This window comes from Arachis hypogaea, chromosome 17, assembly GCF_003086295.3.
Source record: "Arachis hypogaea cultivar Tifrunner chromosome 17, arahy.Tifrunner.gnm2.J5K5, whole genome shotgun sequence".
NCBI lineage: Eukaryota > Viridiplantae > Streptophyta > Magnoliopsida > Fabales > Fabaceae > Arachis > Arachis hypogaea.
The window spans coordinates 106,772,341-106,793,463 of NC_092052.1; positions in this window are offsets into that span (position 1 = coordinate 106,772,341).

Here is a 21,123-nt window from a genome sequence, read left to right on the forward strand (position 1 = left end):
TCGAAACACTCTATCATAACCTTACAAGGAGGCCATAGTGATTAAAATTCTTGGAAAATACTTTAGTTATATGGCCTTGGTGCATAAACTGAAAGAGGTATGGAGGCTTAATTAAAGGTGGCTATGAAATTTTGGATGTTGGGTTTAATTACTTCCTCGTTAAATTTGATCTCAGGGAACATAGGGAGAAGGTTTTATTAGGGGTCCATCGATGATGTTAGGTCATTACATCGCGGTTAAGCCATGGTCTTCGGATTTTAAACCATGTGAAGCCTCCGTTGGGGACACCATGGTTTGGAGAAGAACTGCGGGATTTAGTATATGGTATTACCATGAGAAAGCCATGATGCATATTGTCTCCGCTGTAGGTAAACCAGTCAAGGTAGACCTTGCAACCAAGTCGATAGAGAGAGGCAAATTTGCTTGGGCTTGTGTTCAAGGAAATTTGGGGCTACCGGTTGTTCGGAGAGTAGTTGTGGATGACTATGAATATGGCATAGCATATGAATGTTTACAATTGATATGTGAGAGGTGCAATTGCTTTAGGCATGCCGCAGGTGAATATAGCGTGACCGTGGTTACCTCGGCATCTGTGGATGACTAGGTTGGGGCAGTTGACACGGCAATGGATCATGAGAAACATCTGTCAGACCAGGTTCAACAAGTTTTTAAATTTGGATCTATACCCATTAATTTCACCCTAGTTGTAGATTCCGTGGAGAAGATGAAGGTAAGCATGCTGCATGGGAGGAAGGAAGGGATAGTTATGTTGGGAGAAGAAGAGGGCTGGACTAAGGTTTGTGGCAAGAGAAGAGGAAAAGTGGGCTAAACAGGGAAGGCCCAATCTGCTACTAAAGGTAAGAAACCTCTCATTTTTGGGCAACAGATGGGCCAGAATGGGAATGGCCCAAAGAAGGAAGTTAAGGGACCTTCAAGACATGCTGGGTCGGATAGTGAGTCTGACTCCTCTCAAGTGCGTCAAGCATCAACGAAGGATGGAGTGAAGATCAAGAGCGCCGCTCGGTTGCGCCATTGATTACCCTTACTCTTAAAAATGGCCACAAGAAGCTGTGCCTTGCCTTGTTGCAAAACTCACCAGTGTTTAAAGCCAATGATGATACGCCAAACCAGCAAAATCAAAACCCGTTGGTGGTGGCTACCGTTGTGGTGGGGAGCGTTTCCGAGTAACCACGAGTTAGGAAAATGCAAGAAAGTGGTGGGAATGTTGGAGGTCCGTCGTTGCTTCATTAAGGGACCTTTGCTGAGGTTGATTTTTGTTTATGTCCATTTTGTTTTTATGGATTGTGCAGATATAAGTATTTTATCTTGGAATACTAAAGGAGCTTCTAAGAAAATAACCCAGATTCATTGTAAAGAATTAATTAGTAAATTTTATTCAACAATTTTTATTCTTATTGAAACTCATATTCCTTTTGAGAGAATGAGATCCTTTTGGAATAAGCTTGGTTATCAAGATGTTGAGTATCTGGGTTCTTTGTTCGAATTCTATGATAACTGTGAGAATGGTTGATGTGTCTGATCAATGTATCAGTTTTAAAATCTCTGTAAAAAATGTTTCTAGTTTTTGTAGTGTAGTGTATGCTAATCCCTATGTACATTGGCAAATGGATCTATGGAATGATTTAATCAGGATATATAATATAATACAAAGTCCGTGGATTGTGTTAGGAGATTTTAATGAGATTTTATTGCAGAATGAGGTTAAAAGAGGAACGTTCAGTAATGTTAGAGCTGAGCTTTTTGCAGATACTCTAGTAAATTGTCGACTATTTGATATGGGAGCTATTGGGAGAAATTTTACTTGGTATAAGAAGGTTAGAGCGGGGTTACAGGTTGCAAAAAAAATTAGACAGAGCTGTCATTGATTAGGAGTGGTGTTTGCTATTTCCTGAGGCTTTATAATGAGGTTTTGGCGCGTATTCATTTTGATCACTATCCCTTGCTCATCAGATGTACAAAGGTTGGGTTAAATAAGAAGGATCCCCGTCCCTTTAGATTTCAAGCTGCTTGGATGACTCATCCGCTTTTTGGAATTGTTGTTCATACATTTTGGAATAAACGAGCCCTCAACGTTGTCAGGAGTTTGCTAGAGGTTTAGAGGGATGCGCTTACTTTTAATAAAGACACTTTTGGAAATGTTTTTGTTAAAAAGTGGGAGTTGGAAAGGCAGCTGAATGATGTTCAGATTTCTCTTGAGAGTGGAGAAGATTTGGAGTTGAGGATAAAAGAGCAAGGTATTCAGGAGGAGCTAAATTCTATCCTTCTTCAGGAAGAGCTTCTGTGGTACCAAAAATCTAGAGAGTAGTGGGTTCGATGTGGTGATAAAAATACTAAGTTTTTTTACCTACAATCGGTTATTAAGAGAAATAGGAATAAGATTCATAGATTGTTGTTAGATGATGGAACCTGGGCCACTAAGACATAGGTGCTTGAGCAGGAAACAAATTCTTTCTTTTAAAATTGTTTTTTACAAGGGAGAATATTGAGCTGAATGCTATAGCAGATTTTTCCTGTCCCTCTCTTAACAATGAGGTCTGGCAAAAATTTGTTGAACCGGTAGCGTTAGAAGGGGTGAAAAAAGCTGTAATGACCACGAATTCTTCCAAAGCTCTGGGACCAGATGGTTTTCAAGCTCTGTTTTATAAAAAATTTTGGGACTCTCTTAGTTATGATGTGTGCGAGTTAGTCAAGAGAGCTTTTGAGGACGAGATTTTAAATCCCATTATTTTTTATACCTTCATTGTTCTAATTCTTAAAGTGGAAGCTCCTTCTTCGTTAAGAGATTTTCATCCCATTAGTTTATGTAATGTTCTTTACAAAATTAATACAAAAGTACTGGAGAACAGGGTCAAACCATTTCTTTTGGAGATCATCGGCCCACTCCAGGGTGGTTTTATCCTAGAAAGAGGAACTACGGAGAACATCATTGTTGCACAGAAAATTATCCATCTTACGAGGAACACTAAGTCTAGAAAGGGGACTGGTGCGGATCTAGAATACCACAAACTAAATAACAAGTGCACCGGGTTGTACCAAGTAATACCTCAGGTGAGTGAGGGTCGATCTCATGAGAATTGATGGATCAAGCAACAATAAGTGAATGATTTACTTAGTCAGGCAAGTAGAAAATAGTATTTTGGGGTTCAAATTGCATTAAACAATGAATCAGGAATTTAGAAAACAAGTGGTAAATTTGGTGTGAGAAAATAGTTAAGGTTTCAGAGGTATTTATTTTTCCGAATTAATATTTCTTACTAACTATTTTAATCATGCAAGATCCAATTCATGGCAAACCCTAATTGACTAAGCCCTAATTCCTTAGTAATTTAGTCTCCTCCAACCTAATCAACTGCCAATTCCTTGGTCACTTAATGTAGATTAAAGGGTTAAGTCCAATTCTAGTTTATTAGCCACAAAACCCTAATTATCCAAATATAAGAGGATTACATATCACACATCCCGTTAAGTCCAGGTAATTAGTAATTTAGGAGGAATTGCTTTAAAGCTATTATTCAAGTGAGTTAACTTTTCCAAGAATCAACAAGAATTCATGTAGAAAACGAGCTATCTTCTAATAAACTCAAATTCATAAGATGAAGAACGAAAGTAATCCTTAAATATAAATCAGTACATTAATTAAAATAGAGTGACAATAGCATTAATCTATAGAATAAACAGAGCTCCTAACCTTAACAAGAGAGGTTTAGTTGCTCATGACTTAGAGAAAAGCTAGGGTTTCAAAAGTGTGTAAGGTGCGGAATGAGATAGCAGAGAGAAGAGAGGCCGAAGGGTTAAATCTGTTTTCCTTTTATATCTAACCAAATTGATTTGAAAATAAAATAAACTAATAAAATAAAATAATATCTAAAACCCTAGAAGATTGTATCTTCTCGTAATAATAATCAAAAGATATCAAAATAAAATAAATATAAATCCTAAAACACTACCGAAGCCCTTTCCTTGAAGTTCAAAAATGCGGTGTGACGGCAAAAATCGTTGTCGGTGAGGAATTTCACAAAATATTTATGTTGTAAGTATAGCTCCAAACCAACAAACAACTCTCGCATCAAATTAAATTTTAGGTTGTCACAAAGAACAATCCCCAATTAAGAAATAACCGGAGTATTTGGACTCCGGGTCGTCTCACGAGGAATTGCAATGAAATGAATGCTTATTGGCTATGAGGGGACAAGGGGGTTTTGATTTTATATAGGGACAAGAAAGTAAATGACAAGGGAAGTAAATCAAGCAAAATAACTAAAGAAAGCAAGTAATAAAGAGAGACATTCATGGCAAGGATTGAGATCATAGGCTTTCTATCCTAGTCATACATTGATTAATTCATCTTATTTAGTCAACTCCAACAAATGGAAGAAGGTATCATGTCATCTTCACATAGGGAGAAAGTCAAACAAGACTAATTAATCATGTCACAAATATAAACAAGAATTTATCTTATTACGTCATCTCTAACATTGGAAGAAGGTATCATATTATCTTTCATAAGAGAAAGTCTGATAAGACTAGCTAATCTCAATCCAAAAGTCCTAATCAACTTACTAATTAAATTAGCAAAAGATTAGCGTCAATGGAAACAATATTAGCTAACAACTCTAGATCACCAACATGAGTTGGGTTTTCATGACTCAAGATTGCCTAATTACTCTCTCCAAGCCAAGAATGCTCAAAATCTACTCTAAGATCCAACCAAGCATTTTGTCAAACACTTGGTGGGTACTAAAGGAAAGCATGGTAAATATGCAAGAATGATAAAATCTAACAACTACCAATTGCAAGAAAAGTAAATTCACAACTTAAATCAACAATTAAAAGAACATCAACATCAAATTTGCATTAAATGTAAACCAAATCCATCATGAGTGCATGAACATAAAAGAGAGCATAAAAAGAAAATTAACACTACATCCCATGAGAGTAAAAGAATAGAAGCAAGAATTCATAAAGAAAATAAGATAAAAACATGTAATTGAACCTAAATCTAAGAGAGATTAACCTAACCTAATTCTAGAGAGAAGATGGAGCTTCTCTCTCTAGAAAACTAACTAAAGGCTCATGTTGGCTAAACGAATTGCTCCCCCTTTACCCAAGCTTGAATTCTTCATGAAATAGCATTAGAAATGAGTTGGGTTGGGCCCAAAGTGCTTCAGAAATCGCTGGGAGCGATTTCACATTAGTGGGCCACGTGCTCAATCGGCGCGCACGCGTACATGGCACGTGCGCGCCCCTTAACGTGAAGCAACATATGGCAAATTTTATATAATTTCGAAGCCCCGGATGTTATCTTTCCAACGCAACTAGAACCGCCTCATTTGGACCTCTGTAGCTCAAGTTATGATCGATTGAGTACGAAGAGGTCAGGCTTGACAGCTTTACGGTTCTTTCATTTCTTCGTGAGTTCTCCCACTTTGCATGCTTTTCTCCCCACTTCTTCCATCCAATACTTGCCCTATGAACCTTAAATCACTCAAAAAATACATCAAGGCATCGAATGGAATTAAAGTGAATTAAAATTACTAATTTTAGGGCCTAAAAAGCATGTTTTCACATTTAAGCACAAATCAAGGGAGAATTGCAAAACCATGCTATTTCATTGAATAAATGTGAGAAAAGTTGATAAAATCCCCCAAATTAAGCACAAGATAAACCACAAAATCGGGATTTATCACGGTGCTGGCACTAAATGCCAGGCTCGGCATTTAGCGTCGATAAGGCAGAAGAGCTTGTGGGCATTATTGTCTTCTTGGCGCTAAACGCCAGGATCGGCGTTTAGCGCCACTAGCGTGTGATTGTTGCACAAATTGCAAAGCTTCTGGTGCTAAACGCCTAGTCAGGGCGTTTAGCACAAACCAGTCAGATGCCTTGCACGCAGCACGAGATGCCTGGCGCCAAACGCCTGACTCAGTGTTTGGCACCAGCTTGGCAGCTTTGATTTTCCTCCTTTTTCTTCAGCACGAACTCTGTCAAACTTACCCGGATTTTTCCTAAAATAATTAAAACCACAATGCACCTCAAAGTAACATCTAAAGAGGCTTCAAACACTAAAATCTAAATAAAACTCAATAAATTCATATATAAAATAAAAAGAAAATAAAGAAAAGATACTCACGCATCACAACACCAAACTTGAATTGTTACTTATCCTCAAGCAACTAAAAACAATATAAAATTGAGAAGTGGAATTGCCCAAGAATTGAGTTTTCAATTAAGCTCTTACTTATTCTCTGAGTGGGGTTTGCGACACTATGATCCTGAATAGTTTTGGCATTTCACTATCCTTTGGAACTAGAATCCGGATAATATTATGAATTTTCCTTCTTTTTAACCTCTGATTAATCCTTGAGCACTATTTTTTCTTTTGTTCTTTTCTTTGGTGCTTTGCACCTTGAGTCTAACCGTGACTCTAAATGTTGTCTCAAGATTTACTTGACACAAAAATACCACAAGCACTTAACTGGAAAACTCTTTGAGCTCTGATTTATCTTTTAAATTTTTATCCAGTCAGTGGTGCTTAGATCCTTTAGCATACTCTTTATTAGCACTTGGTCTCGACTCTAAGTGTTCTGTCTCAAGAATTCCTAGATACATTCACACCACAAACATATGGTTAGAAAAACAACTCTTTTGAGCTCTTTTGATCATATTTAACCTTCCTAGCCATTGATGCTCAGAGACTTGGATCTTATTTTTTCTTTTTCTTTTTTTTTTTCTGTTTCTCTTACTTCAAGGATTAATTTCGTATTTAATTTAGAGAACCCATAATACTTCTCTAAATTCCTGTATCTCATGAATAAACAACCTTAGCTCCAAAATCAAATACTACTATTCATTTCATGCATTCAAAACCACAGATAAATACCACCACATCAAAATAAATAAGAAAATTTAGAATATAAACCCAATTTGTCATGCAATACATCATCTCTTTTCTTTTTCTCTTTTTAATTTCAAGCTCAGTGAGCGGTACATGAGGTATCTTTTTCAAACTAAAATTAAAACCCTAAAATAATTAACTAAAACTGGAAAAGCTAAAAATGCTAAAAATCATGCAAAGGATTGAAAACAAATAATAGAAAACAGGAAATAATAAAATAAGAGCAGAAGTAAGGAAATAGCATAAAAAGAACTCAACCACCTCAGTCGTGGTGGTGGTCGTCTCCTCCATGAAGATGATTCACCTCCCTTTGGTGCCATTGATAATAAGATAAACAAAGAGCTCACTCGACAACACCACACTTAAATGTTTGCTTGTCCCCGAGCAAAGAAAAACTAAAAACGGTTGGGGGGGGGACATAAAAGCGTACGGATGAGTAAAAACAAAAATAATGCAAGAGAATATAGGAGTGATATAAGGGAAAGAATTTTTTCTTACGCTTATACGTACGCACATAGATCCGTGTGTATGCACAATGGGTAATAAATCCCTTGGCATTAAACGCCATGTATTCGCGTTTAGAGCCACCATCATAGTGGCAAATTCTTGAAATGAATGTACCTTGGTGCTAAACACCAGGATCGGCATTTAACGCCACCTCCACAGTGAACTATCCTCGAAATACATGCTTCATATCGCCAAACGCTAGCTCATGGCATTTAGCGCCGAGGCACCCGAATTGAATTCCCTCCAGAGTGTTCTGAATACTCTTCTAATTGCACCTGTTCCTATTATAAACACTTTGCATGACCAAAACACATGTAAAACAAAGAAAAACTATAAAAGACCATAATAACCTAAATGCAACCAAAATGAATATAAAATTAAAGGATATTAAAGATTGGGTTGCCTCCCAGCAAGCGCTTCTTTAACGTCACTAGCTTGACGGTTGATTTCTTGTTAAGGTGGGGATTGATCGTAGTGCTTCAACTTCTCACCTCTCAATGTGAATTGTATCCCTGTGTCCTCATGGATTATCTTAATGTGCTCAAGAGAGAGGATTTTGTTCACTGTATAAGGCAACACTAGATTTCAAGTCAACACTACTTTCAACCCTGGTGAGAAATCTTCAGTGGGGATCTTCTTGTTTCTCCATCCCCTGGGCACTTTCTTCTTGGAAACCTCCTTCTTGGTTGATGACACACCCCAACACCAAACTTAGATTTGATGTCAAGAGGAACTGTATTGATTCTCACTAAAGGAGGCTTGAGCTGCAAACTCTGTTTTGAATTATCAGGGGGTTCTTGGAGATTTGGATTAGTGAACTCAGTCTTCATGCAATTTCCTTCTTCATCTAAATGATCTATGGGTTTAGAAACCTTAAAGATCAATCGATCCTTATGAACCCTCAACACCAATTCACCTTCTTCCACATCAATCAGAGTTATCCCTATGGCTAAGAATGGTCTTCCTAAGATTATGGAGGCATTTTCATCCTCCCCCATGTCAAAGATTACAAAATCTACTGGGAGGAATAACTTCTCCACTTTGACCAAGAAATTCTCCACTATTCCATGTGCATGTTTCAGAGACTTGTCTGCCATTTGTAATGCTATCCTTGTTAGTTGTGCCTCTTTGATTTGTAGCTAGCTTCTTCATCATAGACAAGGGCATTAAATTGATACTTTCACCTAGATCATATAACGCTTTGTCAAAGGTTGTGCTCCCAATGATACATGGAATCTGAAAGCTCCCTGGATATGGCATCTTCCTTGACAAATTACTCTGAATTATGGCACTACATTCCTTGGTCAGGACCACTTCTGATCTCCCTTTAAAATCTTCTTCTTGGAAAGTAAATCCTTCATAAACTTGACATAGAAAGGCATTTGCTCTAAAACCTTAGGAAAAGGAATATTGATTTGCAACTTTTTGAAGACTTCCAAGAACTTTGAAAACTGCTTATCCTTGGGTTCCTTTTGAAGCCTATGAGGATATGGCATTTTAGACTTGTACTCAGGTGCTTTCGGCAATGCTGAATATTTCTCAAGATCAACTGAAAAGGGATTACCTGGATGCCTTGGAGGGGTGTGTGTTACAGCATCCACAGTATTTTCTGGAGCTTTTTTTTTCAACCGGTTCCTCAGTAACTTGTGTTTCCTCACCTGTCACTAGTCTACTCACTAATGTGATAACCTTGCACTCCTCTCTTAGATTAGAAATTGTGTTACTAGGAAGGGTATTGGTAGACCTCTGATCAATCTCAGCAACCTTTGTGGCGATTTGATCCATCTGAACCTTCAAGTTCCTAAGCGAAGCTCTAGTTTCTTGCATGAAACTAAGAGTACTCTTAGAGAGTTCTGCAACAATAGACTCCAAGTCATATGATTTCTGAGACTGAAAAAGGTGCTTGTTATGGTTGAGAGGGCTGGAACTGACGGTTGTTGAAGTTGTTCTGATTGAAATTGCCCTGAGAATTATTGCCAAAATTTTGTTGCCTCTGTGCTTGATTTTTCCAACCAAAATTAGGATGATTCCTCCACTCTGAATTACAAGTCTTAGAAAAAAGATCATTATTTGGGGGTCTAGAGAAATTACCCATGTAATTAACTTGTTTAGGAGGAAATTAACCATAATCATAAGTCTCACTGTAAGAATCGCGACTAATTAACTACCTAATTAGATAATTAAATTGTCCAAAATAGGATCCGAGAATTTAGAATGAGAATTTGAAGATTTAAGTATGATTTTTGGACTCAGTGGGTTTTTCTAAGTCAGAAAATGTATTTTCTACGAAAAATTGAGAAAAACCGCGAATCGGTAGTTGAACCAGTCGAACCAGTTTAAGTCTGTCTGATACTGCGCGAGAAAAAGTAAAAATAGTCAAAAACCTTATAAAATATTAGAAATGAAAAACTGGGCGTTAATTTTAAAGGTTTGGCCTAAAGTTGGGCCATACGGGCTAACAACGCTAACGGGTTAGACCGGGCTCAAGTTGGGCCCAAGCCCAACATATATAAGTCCTTTAAGTGAACCCATTCAGCCATTAACCCACTCAAACACAAACACACCAGCTGCATGAGAAGAGAGAAAGAAGAAGGGAAAACACTATTTACTTCTCACTTCAATCTGTGATATCTTGAGCTACGGTACTCCGATTCGCGTGCCGTCAATAGCTACGCGAAGCTCTCGCCAAGCCCGTTACTTCTATCTAAGCTTTGTAGTAAGTTTCTCGAAATTTCTCTTCCTTCTTTCTGCCCTAAGAAATTCGAGTTTGATGAGTGATGATTTTAAGAAAACCTTGTGTTTTGGTTGCTTAGGTGCTACTCCTTAGTGAGGAAATGTTGGGTTCTAGCCCAAATTTTAGTGGATGAGATAAGATTCTCAAGAACCCTAGTAAAATGATTAATTGTGAGTATTAGGTTTTGATATATATAAAATGTGTGGTATTAGCTTGAATATTGGAACTTGTTGGTGAGTGTTGATGCTTGTTGGAGATTCTTGGTGACTTGGATTGTGATTGGAAGCTCGTTTTGCACTCAATTTGAGTTTTGGAACATATTGGGAATCGGCCAAGGTATGGTTTTGGTTTCCTCTATGTAGTATATAATATTTCTGGACACTTAGGCTAGTGACCCATAGGGTAGGTTTGAATTGGAATAATTGTTGAATTGTTGAATGATGAATTGTGATGAATTGTGATGAGTTGATGATTTTTGAGGATGTTGATGAATTATGATGTTGAAATGATAAAGATGGTATGAAACATATAATTTGAGATAAAATGAGATTGATTATTATGCTTGGTATTACTAGAATCATGATTGATTAATGTGTTGGTGGAGGTTTGATTAAAATGTTATAAATTGATGTTTGATGGTTGAGAATATTGAAATGTGAAGGAAAGTTTGGTATGAATGGTGGAAAGTGATATAAAGGGTGAGTTATGATGTAAATTGGAGTTTGGAATGGTTTGATTTGGTTTTGGTTATGTATTGCAAGGAATTGAGAAATTTGTGGATTTTGGTAAAAACTGGTTTTTGGTGAACTTTGATGGGTCATAACTTGTGCCTCAGTTTTTAGAATTGGTTGAAACTTGTTTAGAAATAAAGTTCATTGAAAAGTCTTCAAATTTATATAAATTTTGTAAAATTTGGATTTTTGTAGAGGAAGTTATGATCATTCAAAATTTGGTGTCAAAATCTGAAAATTCTACAATGTTGCAGAATTTTGTGATTTCTGGTTTGTGTGCGCACGCACACCTCTGTGATTTTTCGAACCTGTGCACACGCACAGACTTGTGCATACACACACACACAGGGGAAGGGCTTCTATTGAGAGCGCTAGCACAACCTGTGCGCGCACCTCACCAATGAAGTATTACAACCTCCGCGCACGCACACGTTGGAGGGTGCATTCTGTTAGGGGCACTAGCATGCCTTGTGCGAGCGAACAGAATTATAAAATTTGGAACTTGTGCATACGCACACCCCTATGCGTACGCACACGTTTTTGAAAATCTCTTGGGCGTGTACACGCACACCCCTGTGCGTACGCAGATGCCCTGTTCTATAACTTAAGCTTTGTTTTTAAACTATTTCACCTTCCCAATAAGTTTGTATACTTCTGTGACACCTTTTAAAGACTTTTGGCCTTATTTTGTGTAGAAAAACATGGGAAAAGTCTTAAGTGGAATTAATTGGTATTTATTTCGAAAAGTTAGAGAACGGAGGCTTAGATTTTTGGTGTACTGAGGATGGGTCTGGTAAAATGAGAAGGGAGAAAGATACCTGAATTGCGAAATTGACGAACTGATGAGTTCAGAATGGAAATGTTGAATTGACAGTGGTTGAAATGAGTCGAAGACTCAAGATGAAATGACGGATCCATGATGTACTGAAAATTTTTTCTGAAAATCACTGAATTTCTGTTTCATATTGAGATTGTTGAAATGCTATGCGCTTGGCAGGAACGGTGGTTAATCCCGCCTGTCGAGGTAGCAGCGGCAGCATAAAGACGGTGGTTAATCCCCCTTATGTTGAGATGTGAGGTTTGTGGCAAGAGTATCCCACTCGTATCCCTTCGGATCAATAGAGTGTGCAGGCATAAAATTCTCGACAGTGTTCCGAATACCATATCTCGGGGGTTCCCAATGATGATTTCGAAGGGCGACGTCTCCATGGAGATGTGTCGGGATGGCAGTTGAACCGACAATGTGATATCACAGCTAGTAGGACAAGCATTCATCATGTGCATCTTCTATTTGTTTGTATGCTTTGCCGACTTGTAATTGTTTTCCGATTTGTATAACATGTCTAATTGCCTACTTGAACTACTTGATATATATATGCCTATACTTGTGTTTTACTTGCATTGAACTTAATTGTGCTTTCCACTGGGATTGAGGAGGTTCGGAAGGCGGTGGCGATGGGATCACACGAAGGATAGGTTGGTGAAGGCTGTGGGACAGTAGAGTACTGTTAGAGTACAAAATCCTTTAAGATAGACTACCCTTTTGTCATGTTAATGGTTTTAAGTTATGCTGTAAGATGAATCTTGTGATGGATATGAAGTTCTAGGATTGCCTTTGGCGTCCCGGAGTCTTATATCTTACATCATTGGGCACTGTTACCATATTGAGAACCTCCGGTTCTTATACCATATTTCTGTTGTATTTTTCAGATGCATGTCATAACCCACCTCGGTGAGTTGCTTGGATGGTGATAGAAGCAGAGGATCCTTATCTGTTTTAGATGTCTTTTTGTTTATTTTATTTATTTTGTTTTAATCTCTCATCTTTTGTATTTTACTTTTGCCTAGAAGCTTGTTTTGAGAGAAAAACTTGTATAAACTGTTTTAACTTCAGATTTCTATATAGTCTGTATATATCTTGTGCTTTAAGTTTGTAGCTTTGTGAGTACGTTTTGCGCTTTTCAAATCCTGTTTTTGAGCTATACCTTCATCGAGCTTCTAGAATATATTATTTCTTTCTATATATTATATGTATGAGCTTAGAACTGTTATAACTTTTGATTAACCTTTGCTGTACGACGTGAGGTAATACTTAAGGTAATTAGGGTGTTACATTTAGAGGTATCAGAGCGGTTCGTCCTCGTGAGCCTGCGAGATGGACCGATTGTGCTTCAATGCATACTCTGTGTGTCTTTTCTTTGATGCTATTAGGTTATCTATTTGATATTGCATAGCATGCTTGTTTGTGAGTGCCTGTTTGGGATAATTGAAGCACTAGGCTTTTGATATTGAGACGGATCACCTTGATATCGATTGTTTGGTGTAGACAGGACCTAATTGCTCCTCGCGGATGAGGTCGTACACGTTCTCGAGCTGAGAGTAGAAATGCGCAACCGGCTGATAACCATGCCGAATTCATGGTGGCAATGGCGAATCTCGCAAACACCATGGAAGCTAATGCTGCTGCGACCCTGCAAGCTCTACAGAGGTTAGGCCAACCGGCTGGGAATGGAAATGGGAATGGCAATGGAAACGCGAATGATAATGTTGAAGGGATTGGAGATAACATGGAAGGTGCTCCGATGACCTCGGTGACTTTTCTCAAGGTTCATCCATGATGCCAGGGCATTTTGGCCAGTTTCACTGACCTTTTCTTTATGGTTTTAGGGTAGTTTCATGCACTTTCTTAGGAAATAAGTAAGTTTTGGGTAGAATTTCACTTACATCTTGATTCAAGCAAACATTGTGATTTTTATATGAATTCATGAGAATTATGCATAAATTGAATGACAAATTAGATGATGCATATCTCATAACTTGGACTAGAACTTTGATGCACTTTATTGCTTGATTTCAGGACAAAGGAAGCAAGGAAGAACCACGTTAGCAGCCACGTTAGTCTAACTAACGTGACCTCTAACGTGGAAGGGGAGCTAGCTTGCAACGTTAATTAGAAAAGTAATTGCCAATAACGTCCTCGAAGCCATCATAGCCTACGTTAATTTCCACGTTAACTACATTAACGTGGTAGTTAACGTGGAAGAAGAAAATGAGACCAACGTTAGTGACACTCACCTTTGTCACCAACGTTGAGCTAAGCCACTTTGAGCCACGTTAGTTGCCACGTTAACTCAGTTAACATGGAATCTAACGTGGAGGAAGCAAAGAATTGCCAACGTTAGTGACACTCACCTTTGTCACTAACGTTGGGATGAGCCACTATGAGCCACGTTAACTCCCACGTTAACTATATTAACGTGAAGCTAACGTGAGTAAAAGGGATAATGAGCCAACGTTAGTGACACTCACCTTTGTCACTAACGTTGGAAATGGCTAGCAATAGCACGTTAGAAGCCACGTTAACCTAGTTAACGTGAACTCTAACGTGGGAAGTAGGGGCGTTTTGGAACGTTAGTGACAAAGGTAAGTGTCACTAACGTTCTCGAAGATGTGGCAAGCCTACGTTAAGGGTCACGTTAGCCACACTAACGTGAACTCTAACGTAGGGAGAAAGGAGGATTCTCAACGTTATTGGAAAAAGTAAGTCCCAATAACGTGTGCGAAGGACCAAGAGGAAACGTTAGTGGTCACGTTGATGCCACTAACGTTGAAGTTAATGTGGATCATCCTTGGGATTGGAACGTTAGTGAAAAAGGTGATTGCCACTAACGTTCTCGAACCCACACTTTCACTTAACGTTAACGCCACTAACGTCCTAAGCTAGAATCCCTGCCTACTTCACACTTTCTCTCTGCAAGTAAAGCTGAGCCCACTGAAGAAGATAATTGCTTCAACTCAAGATCCAAAGGCCTATATCCAAGACTTGAAGAGCCAACTAGAAGATCAGAAGAATAGTATAAATAGGGAGAACTTTGAACTAGAGAGGAGCTTTTTGGGGCATTATTAGAATCACTCTCTGTATTTTACTTTCTCTGCAACTTTTAGTTTAACTTTCAGAATGTACTCTCCATCTATGCTTTTCATTCCCAGAGCTATGAACAACTAAACCCCTTTCATTGGGTTAGGGAGCTCTGTTGTAATTTGATGGATCAATATTAGTTTTCATTATTCTTCTTCTCTCTTTTCTCTTGATTTTTACTAGAAAGCTTTCAATCTTCATCCAATTGGATAGTTGTCTTGGGAAAGAAGCTATTCATACTTGGATCTTTTCTGAACCTTGGAAGAGGAATGAAGAGATCATGCTAGAAATGCTTTCTCATATTGGACCAAATTGGAGTTTGGATGGATATAGTGACATATAATCTTACCAACACTTTGATTTGGAAATACATGTGGTATAATCAGTGACCATACTTCATCTATTCTCATGAGCAATTAGACCAAGGAATTGGCTATTGATCTGATTTGAGAGATTGAGTTACCAAAGAATTGGAATTCAATCACTTAATATTGCCAAGGAGATCAATGAATGCATTGATTGAGGAAGGGATGAACATGAACTTGATCCGGAGAATACAACATCTCCTAAGCCCAATGAACTCTCCATTTCTGATCTTACACATTCTATTTACTTTCTGCTATTTACCTTCATGCTAAACTCCCATTCCCCATTTAAGATTCTGCAATTTAGTTTCCGTCATTTATTTTCTGCCATTTACTTTCCCGCCATTTAATTTCCTGCAATTCTCAACCCAAATTTCTGCTTAGCTTAACTAGAACATTCCTCCAATTAAAGTTTCTTGACCAATCAATCCCTGTGGGATTCGACCTCACTCTATTGTGAGTTTTTACTTGACGACAATTCGGTATACTTGCCGAAGGAAATTTGTTAAAGGACAAGTTTCCATGCATCAAGTTTATGGCGCCGTTGCCGGAGATTGATTTTGTATCAACAATGATTAAATTGGTGGATAACTAGATTGAGCATTTGTTTTTATTTTATTTGATTTAAGTTCATTTGAGTAATTTACTTTCTGTTCAGTTATTTTCTTCCCTTTCCCTTATCCATTTTCTTACTTGTTTACAATTCAGCCACTAACCCACTAACTGTTTGATATATTGCATCACTCACACTAACAGCATTTCTGAAGAAGTTACTATCTGCATCTTTCCTTCTTGCGGTTGCCTTGTTGGTTGTATGACAGGTAGAAGAAGCGGGGCTTCAACTTCCTTTGATTCTGAACCTGAGAGGACCTTCCTTAGATTAAGGAGGGAAGCAAGAGGAAAGAGAGTAGTTGGTACTGAGGAAGAGGAGGAGTTCTTTGAACCAGATATGGATGAGAATATGGAGAACCATCATGAAGAAGAGGCTCACAACCATGGCCGAGAAGGTCCAACACATCAGGCTGGGCAAGAGAGAAGGGTTCTGGGTTCGTACATCAATCCAAACCCAGGAAATTGCGGAAGTAGCATCCAAAGGCCAACCATACATGCCAACAACTTTGAACTAAAGCCACAGCTCATCACCCTTGTTCAGAACAATTGTTCATTCGGAGGGAGTGTCCAAGAAGACCCCAATCAACATCTAACCACCTTCCTGAGGATATGTGATACTGTGAAGTCTAATGGTGTTCATCCTGACACCTATAGACTACTTCTGTTCCCTTTCTCACTCAAGGACAAGGCATCTAAATGGCTGGAATCCTTCCCAAAGGAGAGTTTAGCAACCTGGGAAGATGTGGTGAACAAATTCTTGGCAAGATTCTATCCTCCTCAACGGATCAACAGGTTGAGAGCTGAGGTACAAACCTTCAGGCAGCAAGATGGTAAGACTCTATATGAAGCATGGGAGAGGTTTAAGGACCTGACAAGAAGGTGCCCACCAGATATGTTCAATGAATGGGTGCAGCTGCACATTTTCTATGAAGGTCTTTCTTATGAATCGAAGAAGGTAGTAGACCACTCATCCGGGGGATCTCTGAACAAGAAGAAGACCATTGAAGAAGCCATAGATTTCATTGAGATTGTAGCTGAGAATGACTACTTCTATGCTTCTGAAAGAGGCAACACTAGAGGAGTGATGGAGCTAAACAATGTGGATGCACTGCTGGCCCAAAACAAGCTTATCACCAAGCAGCTGGCTGATCTTACCAAGAAGATGGAGAGGAACCAAGTAGCAGCAATCACCACCTCATCAGCAACCCAAGAGGGAGTGAATGCAGAGGCAGAGGATGAGCAAGAACAAGCCAACTACATTGGAAACTCACCTAGGAAAGCACATGATCCATACTCCAAGACCTACAATCCTGGTTGGAAGAACCACCCAAACTTTGGGTGGAGAAATCAACAAGACCAAGACCAAGATTAGAGATGCCACAACCCCAACAACAATGCAGCCCACCAACATTCCACGCAAAGATCATATCAACACCCACCTAACAACACACCTCAACATCCATACCAAAGCCAAAATGGCTCTTCTCATCCCTCCAACCTCAACTCACCATCATCTGAAGATAGACTCAAGGATTGAGACTATACTTGAAGGCATATGCAAAGAGATTCAAGATAACAAGGTGTTTAAAGAAGAGGTGCGAGCCAATATCAAGAACCAGGGAGACACCATCAAGAGGCTGGAATTTCAAGTGGGATACTTATCTGAGAAGATTCCCAAACCTACTGATAGCTTCCCAAGTGACACAGAGAAAAATCCGAGAGGTGAAGCAAAGAAAGTCAGATGTTGCAAGATGGTTACTATAAGTGAAAAGGAGACTGAGGAAGAGCTGAACAACCCATTAGAACAACCTGAAGATACTTCAGCAGGAAAGTAGGGGGAGAATAATCAAGAAACCACAATTACACAGAAGGAGCTGACACAGAAGGAGCTGCTGAGACTCTATGCACCCTTTCCCCAATTACTAAATGGCTGTGTAGAGAAGAGAATATACTCAAGGTTTCTTGATATGTTTGCATCCCTCCATGTAAACATACCATTCATCAAGGCCCTTCAGCGAATGCCCTCATATATTAAGTATATAAAGGAGCAGCTGACCAGGAAAAGCTCACTCAAGAGAGGACAAACAATAGTGATGAATAAGGAGTGCAGTGCCCTCATTCAACCCGAGTTGCCTACAAAAAGGAAGGATCCAGGGAGTTTTCACATCCCCTGTGCCATAGGAGAAACCATGTTTGATAAAGGACTTTGCGATTTGGGAGCAAGCATCAACTTGATGCCTTTATCCCTTATGAAGAGGCTGCAGATCAATGAAATAATGCCCACAGATGTAGTCATCAGGCTGGCTGACAAGACTCAAAAACAAGCAGTAGGAGTGGTTGAAAATGTGCTGGTGAAGGTTGGAAACTACTTCCTTCCCACAGATTTTGTCATATTGGAAATGGAGGAAAGTCATCTCCATCCAATCATATTGGGGAGACCATTACTAGCCACAGCCAAAGCACTTATAGATGTGGAGCGAGGAGAGCTAATTTTGAGGATCCATGATGAACAACTCACATTCAATGTTTTCAAACCCTCACAAGAAACAGATCAAGAGAACCAAGAACCAAGGAAAGATCATAGTGAGATACTGATAGAAGAAACAAGCACTGAAGCACAACTAGCACATCTGGGAGTCCCCTTGGTTGAAAAACAAGATAATCAACAGCTGTCACAGCTAGAGGAAACTCAAGTGGAGCCAAAACCACCAGAATCACATGAGACCGGCAACAAAATTTCCACAGGAAAAGAGACCACAAAGAGCAGGATAACAGCAAAGAAGAAGGTACCAAGGAGATGGAGGAACAAGAAGATCCCTACAGAAGATTTCTCTCCAGGAGATAAAGTGATCTCAGCTTACTTTCCAGCTATTCCCCCTAATCTCCCCACTATTCCATCTCAGCTACCTAAAGTCTTTACCATCAACAGAGTTCTCTCCCTAGAACATGTGGAGATCCTTGATGAAGCCAATGGAGATAGATTTACTGCAAGGGGGGAGGACTTGAAGCACTACCAACCACCCTGATAAAGGCAGAATGTCAAGCTAGTGACGCTAAAGAAGCGCTTCATGGGAGGCAACCCATGTTTTACATGCTTTTAAAAATAGTTAATAATGCAAGGTTCATGAATTTCAAATCAACTTGATATGCACTTGAATGAATCCTTGTGTGCAACATATAGTGAGGAACAAGTTTGGTGTTCAAGGCACACTAAGAGAACATAAATGTAACCCACATCATGTCACTCTTAGGGGCCTTGAACAAATCTTTTACACCACATGGCACCAAACTAAGTTTGGTGTTGCCAATATTGCATACATGGATGTTGAGTTAGTCAGTTGGTCTGCACCCATGAATAGCACTTAGTTAGTTAAAAACAAAAACTTTAAAAATTAGTTAGCCTTTTAATTTTGCCGCCACTTTCTACAAGTGTGTTTTTAATCACATTTCTTTTATTTTGTAGGAGCATTGATGGGGTAATTGAAGGGTTCGGATAACACAAAAGGAAGATACTACACACGTGTCTTCAAGGGGATTGCATTGGAAATGGTTGCCATGCAACATCGGAAGAAGAAGGAAGAGAGGTCCTATGGAACTGCCATGGCTCGTGCTATGGAGGCCACTTTGGAGGGGAAAGAACTGCCGCAAAGGTGTTACAGAGTGGATTCTTTTGGCCAACTCTTTTCAAGGAAACAAGAAGGAGAGCAGGAGCAACCCCATGAGTAAAAGGTGGTGGAGTTCCCTCATTGTCCCATCTTTTTCAAGATTTTAAATAAGGAAAATCATGTATGAAATAGAACATGCTTCCATGGTAGTTTAGGATTTTCAATTCTGTTTTTAGTATTCTCCTTGGTTAGGTCTATGATTACTAGTCAAATTGCCTGTTTTCAATTCCATCTTGCTTATTGTGTTGCTTGTCTCCTTTTGAATCAAATAAAAAGAGATGTTATGAAAGACCAGAGTGGAGTTCAAGTTGTGGAGTAAGTTCTTAGATTTGTGGTGTAGTAATCACTTAGCTAAGTTGGTTCACCAACAAGGTGGGAAGGTGATGAGCGGATATTTTATACGCTTTTTGGGGTTAATTTCATATAGTTTTTAGTATGTTTTAGTTAGTTTTTAGTTTATTTTCATTAGTTTCTAGGAAAAATTCATATTTCTGGACTTTACTATGAGTTTGTGTGTTTTTCTATAATTTCAGGTATTTTCTGGCTGAAATTGAGGGAGCTGAGCAAAAATCTTATTCAGGCTGAAAAAGGACTGCTCATGCTGTTGGATCCTGACCTCTCTGCACTCGGAATGGAATTTCTGGAGCTACAGAAGTCCCATTGACGCGCTTCCAATTGTGTTGGAAAGTAGACATCCAGGGCTTTCCAGCAATATATAATAGTCCATACTTTTCTCAAGGATAGACGACATAAACTGGCGTTTAACGCCAGTTCCATGTTGCAGTCTGGCGTCCAGCGCCAGAAACACGTTACAAGTTGGAGTTCAACGCCAGAAATAGGTTACAGCCTGGCGTTGAACGCCCAAAACAGCTCAGACACGTGAGAAGCTTTAGTCTCAGCCCCGACACACACCAAGTGGGCCCCAGAAGTGTATTTCTGCACTATCTATCATAGTTTACTCATTTTCTATAAACCTAGGTTACTAGTTTAGTATTTAAACAATTTTTAGAGATTTATTTTGGATCTCATGACATTTTTAGATCTGAACTTTGTACTCTTTGACGGCATGAGTCTCTAAACTCCATTGTTGGGGGTGAGGAGCTCTGCTGTGTCTCGATGAATTAATGCAAGTATTTTTGTTTTCCATTCAAACATGCATGTTCCTATCTAAGATATCCATTCATGCTTAATTATGGAAAAGGTGATGATTCGTGACACTCATCACCTTCCTCAATCCATGAACGTGTGTCTGACAATCACCTCCGTTCTACATCAGATTGAATGAGTATCTCTTAGATTCCTTAATCAGAATCTCTGTGGTATAAGCTAGATTGATGGCGGCATTCATGAGAATCCGAAAAGTCTAAACCTTGTCTGTGGTATTCCGAGTAGGATTCTGGGATTGGATGGCTGTGACAAACTTCAAACTCGCGAGTGCTGGGCGTAGTGACAGACGCAAAAGGATAGTAAATCATATTCCGGTACGATTGAGAACCTGCAGATGATTAGCCGTGCAGTAACAGCGCACCTAGACCCTTTTCACTGAAAGGAAGGATGGTAGCCATTGACAACGGTGATCCACCAACACACAGCTTGCCATAGGAGGACGTGGGTGCATGAACAAGAAGACAGAGGAAAGCAGAATTTCAGAAGACAAAGCATCTCAAAAACTCCAAC